The following is a 9,000-nucleotide window of genomic DNA, read 5'->3' as shown; positions in this document are numbered from 1 at the left end:
CAAAAAGATTACAGATTTAGATCATTTAAATGATTTAAACATTTAACCCACTATTACAACCCAGCCCCTTTTCCAATTGCAATTAAGTGGTATCTTAATTAATTAAGTCCTAATTGGAGACTCTAAATTGAGAATGTGGGTGTGACTGGTTGTCTCAGAATTTCGACCATGTGATTCGCTGGCGACCAGTCTAGGTTGTACTTTGCCTCTCTGGTATTGGCTCAAGCTCCCCTTTTTATCTATTAACCATTAGTAACACATATTGAATATCTGTATCCAACAGATTTACAATATGTTTAGACCACAAACAATCTTTTATCTCTTGATTGCATAAAACTGATATACGAGTGCAGGTCAAGAATGCAAACATTTTGATGTTGTAATTTCGGTTCTGTGACCTTCATAGGACCTTCTGTGTTTTCTGGACTGTGTTTCAGGTGAGTCGTGATTTCATGAACGGCAGCCTGCCCAGTCTGTGCAGGTAGAGCAGCGGCTGCAGGTAACTACAGCTAACTGCAGCAGCCAGAGCCATGGCCTGAAACTGACATTTGAGGATACGAGCTGGAACTACTTCGTACAGAGGCAGGCAGACGACGAAGGGGAGGTAGTTCAGCATGAGGACAGCCTGGATGGTGACGACAGTGGTATAGGCCTTCTTCTTCTGGGAATTCATGTCTCCTTTCCCACTCGGATGGCTTTTTCTCCCAACTTCCCTCGTCTTTACTTCTTTCTCTCTACTCTTTTCTTGTTTTTCGGCATTTCTCTTCTCTGCCCCTTTGTTGCCCTCTGCCATCTCTCTGTCCCCCGGAGGAGGCCTCATCAGGGTTCGGAGAATGCACACGCTGCAGAAGGTGCCTATGACCAGAACAGGGAGGAACCCCACGCAAACTGCTTTGCCGGAGGGCTCAAGAAGAATAGCTGAAGCCATCAGGATGAAAATACACCACGAGGCGCCCAAACACCCCCACCTGTAGTTGGCTGCTTTGAACCTGGAAGACAAGTGGAGGAGAGCAAATTGATTTGTTCTCTCAAAGTTGAAGGTTTAGTCTCTCAAAACTCCTGTCAAGTCTCATGTGCTCACCTACCTCTGTCGGTAGGTAAGTAGGGAAAGATGGGGATAGGTAAGGAGGTATGGAGGTAGGTGGGGGTAAGAAGGGATGGGGTAAGGAGAGGCAGGTTAGGATGCATGGAGGTATGGAGCGGTGGAGGTAAAGAAGGATGGAGGCAGGTGAGGAGGGATGGAGGTAAGGAAAGAAGGAGGCAAGGAGGGATTGAAGGTAAGGATGGAGGGCGGTAAGGAGGAATGGAGGTAAGGAGGGAGGAAGGTAAGGAGAGTGGGAGGCATTTAATGTGTTTGTGGATTTACCGTAGATAGACGAGGGGTCGCACCACGGCTATGTACCTCTCCACGCCCACCATACAGAGGAGCATCGGCTTCATGCCCAGCACCATGGAGGTCATCACGGGGTTCATGTAAGACACATAATAACTCCTCCACAGGAAGTGATTGATTAAAAACACAGGCACAACCAGGTGGTAGGAACACTGGGCGAAGGCCAGGTTTAGGGGGAAGAAGTCTGCCGACAGGACACTGGATCCCTTTGACCTTTAGATTCAAAATCAATAATAATCACAGCAGAATGACACATTTAATAAACATAACAACAGAGCACATCTATCTTTCTATCTATCTATCTATCTATCTATCCTGAATCCGGCCATTTAATTGAGGCTGCATTATGAGATACAGTTGCGGTTGGCTACCTGAAACTACAATGTGCATAATCACCTTTTCCTGAGGATGTGACAGATGAGCCAGAGGTTCGACGGGATGCCGACAAGAAATTCAAAGACGTGGGTGGTGAGGAGGATGAGGAACCCCGCCGAAGCTCCTCCTGATTCATCGTGATGAGGGTCGCACTCCTCCCAGTAATACACTGAAGGTGATGAGGAGGAGTTCAGAGTGGAGTCGGTCATACTGCAGGCGAAGAGCGAAGGCTGGGGGAAGAGATGAGAGACAAGTGAATGAAAAGAAAGAGATCAGCTGCTGTTATGAAATCTACTTCAGATTATATATAACCTGTACGATTTTGAAAACTTTACATAATTCCTTCATTTCTTAACAACAGTATAATATGCTCATATATGCTGAAAATGTATCCCTAAATCATGAATCTGCAGTAAAGCAGCTGTAACGAACCTGTCAGTTGTTGGTGTCCTGAGAGATTGTTTGGAAATGAGGCTACCCTCAGAAACACTTAGCATGACAGGCGTTGTATAGATTTGCATGGAAATCAGCAGCATGTATGTGGGGATCAGACTGGACAGTGACAGATGTGTCCTCTGGTGTTCAAGTCAAAGTGACAGCGGCAGAATATCTGCACACACAGCTGTTTCTGACACTGTCACTTGAACACCAGGTCACTTACACTGACAAGTAAATAAAATAGACATAGATCTTTTTTATTTATCTATTTACTGCTGTTATTGTTGATCAATTGGTATGTCTGCACAGACATGGAGGACCCCCCTCACATTTCACTACATACTTTGCCTTGAATCTCTGTGCCTGTGACGACTAAAGATTCCATCTTCCATCTTTAAATTCGTCTTAAAGCAGTTCACCTAATTGTTGTTTGTTGTTTACAATAAATGCAGACTGACCGCATTGTAATATGTGTATTATTATTATTGTTACTATTATTATTATTCCTTGTATGGCAACATTCTACAACAAGTGAAACTGATTTATACAACAGGTATCTGAAATAAAAAATGAATGAAACTGACCCAATTGAAGAAAACATGGTAAAATAGTAAAATATATTGTTTTCTAACCTCATATCAAAGTGACAACAGGTGTTCTTGGACGCAGCTTCTGTGACGTCACGCAGTGCCGCTGTGGGCAGGCCTCTGATTGGTTTAAAACGTCCTCCAGCACCTCGACTCCCCCGGCACTTATGCCAGGATCCTGTTTGTGGACTTTAGCTCCGCATTCAACACCATCGCCCCAGCTCTTCTCCGTGAAAAGTTGACCTAGCTGAGCGTGCCTGAGCCCACCTGCAGGTGGATCACTGACTTCCTGACTGACAGGAAGCAGCGCGTGAGGCTGGGCAAGCTTGTCTCTGAGCCCCGGGCAATCAGCACTGGAGCCATACAAGGTTGTGTGCTCTCTCCTCTACTTTTCCCCCTCTACAACAAAAACTGCACCTCCAGCCACCCCTCTGTCAAACTCCTGAAGTTTGCCGACGACACAACCCTATTTGGATTAATCTCCAATGGGGACGAGGCCGCCTACCGAGAGGAAGTTGAAAGCCTGGCTTCCTCGTGCAGCCAGAACTACCTGGAGCTGAATGTTTAAAAACTGTAGCGATGGTAGCAGACTTCAGGAGGAGCCCAGCCCAAACTGCCCCCCTCACCCTGTGCGACTCCCCAGTTAAAACAGTGGAGTCTTTCAGATTCCTGGGGACTATAATTGCACAGGACCTGAGATGGGCGGAGAACATCACCTCCACCATCAAGACGTTCCAGCAGAGGATGTTCTTCCTGCGGCAACTGAAAAAATTCAACATGCCGCAGGAAAGTGATGGTTGAGTTCTACACAGCCATCATTGAGTCCTTCCTCACCTCATCAATTACCGTCTGGTTCGCTGCCTCCACTGCCAAGGACAAGGGCAGACTGCAGCGGATCATTCGGTCAGCTGAGAAGGTCATCAGCTGTGACCTGCCGGCTCTCATAGACCTGTTCCACTCCAGGACCAGTAAGAGAGCAGGCAAGATCATTGCTGATCCTTCCCATCCCAGTCACCACCTTTTTCAGAGACTTCAATCCGGAAAAAGGTTCCGGGCTATCAGGACTAAAACCTCACGCCACCTGAACAGTTTTTTTCCCTCACAAACAAATCCCCCTGCATCACACTGTATATATTGTCTTACTGTATATATTGTTGTTTTGCTTTTATGTACAATGCACCAACCACACCACAGCAATTTCCAATATGTGGAAATATACGTGACAATAAAAATAATTCTGAATCTGATGTTACAGCCTACAGTTCAGTCGATGTATATATCATTTTAAGCCGTGCAGGCGGAGCTACCGTTTGTTCGCCGCGCGCAGACTAAACCTGCAGGGACAGTCTGAGCAGCAAAACGAGCTACACACACACACATCATTGTTTGATAAATATAATCTTTTGCTTTTTATTTTATTAAGCAGTCAGATATTGTGATGTTTCATTTCGAGCGTTGAAGCCTGAAAAAGATGCACAAAAAATATTCTATTTGTTTAACGACTGGTTTAGAGTCATTAAACTATTCTAAAACTATAAAGTAATCATTGTTGTTCGGTTGTTTGTTTGAAGCAATATGGCATAACAGTGGTGTCATGCTAATGCTTTACTGTATGGAAAATTGTTCATTAGCACACAAGCACAGACACGCACAGATGTTATGTGACATGTTTTTCATGTTTCTGACCACTAGCATGTCAAATCGAGTCTTTGCATAATGTGCTGGAAACCGAACACACAGTACATTTAGAAAACACACAAGTCATAAATCATAGCCATAAATGGACAAAGATCCTTATTTTCTATTTGTAGAAGATGAGATGAAAGGTTTTATTCAACTACACATATTTTTTGATAAATCATACAATTATTTATTATTTGGTGTTCTTATTTAATTGTTTTTTTTCCTCCAGTATAAATAATTGGAAATATATTTCATTAAACATTGAGTTTAAAATGCTTGTTGAAATGTAACCGAGCTTATGTTCAATCAGAAAAAAGATTTGGCTTTTATGTAAACAATAAATGTTATTTATATTGCACCTTTCGAAACATAGTTACAAGGTGCTTTGCAAGTTAAGAATGAAAAGTATTGAAGGCAAAAAATCAAACTAGGAAACAGTCCAAAGCAATTTGAAGACCAAACAGTACTTAAGAATAAATACAAAAAGATTACAGATTTAGATCATTTAAATGATTTAAACATTTAACCCACTATTACAACCCAGCCCCTTTTCCAATTGCAATTAAGTGGTATCTTAATTAATTAAGTCCTAATTGGAGACTCTAAATTGAGAATGTGGGTGTGACTGGTTGTCTCAGAATTTCGACCATGTGATTCGCTGGCGACCAGACTAGGTTGTACTATGCCTCTCTGGTATTGGCTCAAGCTCCCCTTTTTGTCTATTAACCATAAGTAACACATATTGAATATCTGTATCCAACAGATTTACAATATGTTTAGACCACAAACAATCTTTTATCTCTTGATTGCATAAAACTGATATACGAGTGCAGGTCAAGAATGCAAACATTTTGATGTTGTAATTTCGGTTCTGTGACCTTCATAGGACCTTCTGTGTTTTCTGGACTGTGACTCAGGCGAGTCGTGATTTCATGAAGGGCAGCCTGCCCAGTCTGTGCAGGTAGAGCAGCGGCTGCAGGTAACTACAGCTGGCTGCAGCAGCCATAGCCATGGTCTGGAACTGACATTTGAGGATACGAGCTGGAACTACTTCGTACAGAGGCAGGCAGACGACGAAGGGGAGGTAGTTCAGCATGAGGACAGCCTGGATGGTGATGACAGTAGTGAAGGCCTTCTTCTTCTGGGAATTCATGTCTCCTTTCCCACTCGGATGGCTTTTTCTCCCAACTTCCCTCGTCTTTACTTCTTTCTCTCTACTCTTTTCTTGTTTTTCGGCATTTCTCTTCTCTGCCCCTTTGTTGCCCTCTGCCATCTCTCTGTCCCCCGGAGGAGGCCTCATCAGGGTTCGGAGAATGCACACGCTGCAGAAGGTGCATATGACCAGAACAGGGAGGAACCCCACGCAAACTGCTTTGCCGGAGGGCTCAAGAAGAATAGCTGAAGCCATCAGGATGAAAATACACCACGAGGCGCCCAAACACCCCCACCTGTAGTTGGCTGCTTTGAACCTGGAAGACAAGTGGAGGAGAGCAAATTTATTTGTTCTCTCAAAGTTGAAGGTTTAGTCTCTCAAAACTCCTGTCAAGTCTCATGTGCTCACCTACCTCTGTCGGTAGGTAAGTAGGGAAAGATGGGGATAGGTAAGGAGGTATGGAGGTAGGTGGGGGTAAGAAGGGATGGGGTAAGGAGAGGCAGGTTAGGATGCATGGAGGTATGGAGCGGTGGAGGTAAAGAAGGATGGAGGCAGGTGAGGAGGGATGGAGGTAAGGAAAGAAGGAGGCAAGGAGGGATTGAAGGTAAGGATGGAGGGCGGTAAGGAGGAATGGAGGTAAGGAGGGAGGAAGGTAAGGAGAGTGGGAGGCATTTAATGTGTGTGTGGATTTACCGTAGATAGACGAGGGGTCGCACCACGGCCATGTACCTCTCCACGCCCACCATACAGAGGAGCATCGGCTTCATGCCCAGCACCATGGAGGTCATCACGGGGTTCATGTAAGACACATAATAACTCCTCCACAGGAAGTGATTGATTAAGAACACAGGCACAACCAGGTGGTAGGAACACTGGGCGAAGGCCAGGTTGAGGGGGAAGAAGTCTGCCGGCAGGACACTGCACCCCTTTGACCTTTAGATTCAAAATCAATAATAATCCCAGCAGAATGACGCATTTAATAAACATAACAACAGAGCACATCTTTCGATCTATCTATCTATCTATCTATCTATCTATCTATCTATCTATCTATCGGCCATTTAATTGAGGCTGCATTATGAGATACAGTTGCTGTTGGCTACCTGAAACTACAATGTGCATAATCACCTTTTCCTGAGGATGTGACAGATGAGCCAGAGGTTCGACGGGATGCCGACAAGAAATTCAAAGACGTCGGTGGTGAGGAGGATGAGGAACCCCGCCGAAGCTCCTCCTGATTCATCGTGATAAGGGTCGCACTCCTCCCAGTAATACCATGAAGGGGATGAGGAGGAGTTCAGAGTGGAGTCGGTCATACTACAGGCGAAGAGCGAAGGCTGGGGGAAGAGATGAGAGACAAAAGAATGAAGAGAAAGAGGGTTTCTCAGCTGCTGTTATGAAATCTCTTCAGATTACATATAACCTGCAAGATTTTGAAAACTTTACATAATTCCTTCATTTCTTAACAGCAGTATAATATGCTCATATATGCTGAAAATGTATCCCTAAATCAGGAATCTGCAGTAAAGCAGCTGTAACGAACCTGTCAGTTGTTGATGTCCTGAGAGATTGTTTGGAAATGAGGCTACCCTCAGAAACACTTAGCATGACAGGCGTTGTATAGATTTGCATGGAAATCAGCAGCATGTATGTGGGGATCAGACTGGACAGTGACAGATGTGTCCTCTGGTGTTCAAGTCAAAGTGACAGCGGCAGAATATCTGCACACACAGCTGTTTCTGACACTGTCACTTGAACACCAGGTCACTTACACTGACAAGTAAATAAAATAGACATAGATCTTATTTATTTATCTATTTACTGCTGTTATTGTTGATCAATTGGTATGTCTGCACAGACACGGAGGACCCCCCTCACATTTCACTACATACTTTGCCTTGAATCTCTGTGCCTGTGACGACTAAAGATTCCATCTTCCATCTTTAAATTCGTCTTAAAGCAGTTCACCTAATTGTTGTTTGTTGTTTACAATAAATGTAGACTGACTTCATTGTCAAAACGTATATTATTATTATTATTATTATTATTCCTTGTGTGGCAACCTTTTAGAACAAGTGAAACTGATTTATACAGCAGGTATCTGAAATAAAAAATGAATGAAAATGACCCAATTGAAGAAAACATGGTAAAATAGTAAAATATATTGTTTTCTAACCTCATATCAAAGTGACAACAGGTGTTCTTGGACGCAGCTTCTGTGACGTCACGCAGTGCCGCTGTGGGCAGGCCTCTGATTGGTTTAAAACGTCCTCCAGCACCTCGACTCCCCCGACACTTATGCCAGGATCCTGTTTGTGGACTTTAGCTCCGAATTCAACACCATCTCCCCAGCTCTTCTCCGTGAAAAGTTGACCTAGCTGAGCGTGCCTGAGCCCACCTGCAGGTGGATCACTGACTTCCTGACTGACAGGAAGCAGCGCGTGAGGCTGGGCAAGCTTGTCTCTGAGCCCCGGGCAATCAGCACTGGAGCCACACAAGGTTGTGTGCTCTCTCCTCTACTTTTCCCCCTCTACACCAACAACTGCACCTCCAGCCACCCCTCTGTCAAACTCCTGAAGTTTGCCGATGACACAACCCTATTTGGATTAATCTCCAATGGGGACGAGGCCGCCTACAGAGAGGAAGTTGAAAGCCTGGCTTCCTCATGCAGCCAGAGCTACCTGGAGCTGAATGTTTAAAAACTGTAGAGATGGTAGCAGACTTCAGGAGGAGCCCAGCCCAAACTGCCCCCCTCACCCTGTGCGACTCCCCAGTTAAAACAGTGGAGTCTTTCAGATTCCTGGGGACTATAATTGCACAGGACCTGAGATGGGCGGAGAACATCACCTCCACCATCAAGAAGGGCCAGCAGAGGATGTTCTTCCTGCGGCAACTGAAAAAATTCAACATGCCGCAGGAAAGTGATGGTTGAGTTCTAAACAGCCATCATTGAGTCCTTCCTCACCTCATCAATTACCGTCTGGTTCGCTGCCTCCACTGCCAAGGACAAGGGCAGACTGCAGCGGATCATTCGGTCAGCTGAGAAAGTCATCAGCTGTGACCTGCCGGCTCTCATAGACCTGTTCCACTCCAGGACCAGTAAGAGAGCAGGCAAGATCATTGCTGATCCTTCCCATCCCAGTCACCACCTTTTTCAGAGACTTCAATCGGGAAAAAGGTTCCGGGCTATCAGGACTAAAACCTCACGCCACCTGAACAGTTTTTTTCCCTCACAAACAAATCCCCCTGCATCACACTGTATATATTGTCTTACTGTATATATTGTTGTTTTGCTTTTATGTACAATGCACCAACCACACCACAGCAATTTCCAATATGTGGAAATATACGTGACAATAAAAATAATTCTG

The sequence above is a fragment of the Pleuronectes platessa genome, chromosome 23 (genome assembly GCF_947347685.1).
Source record: "Pleuronectes platessa chromosome 23, fPlePla1.1, whole genome shotgun sequence".
Classification (NCBI taxonomy): domain Eukaryota; kingdom Metazoa; phylum Chordata; class Actinopteri; order Pleuronectiformes; family Pleuronectidae; genus Pleuronectes; species Pleuronectes platessa.
The sequence above is the reverse complement of the archived record's forward strand: the minus strand, read 5'-3'. Positions refer to the sequence as shown.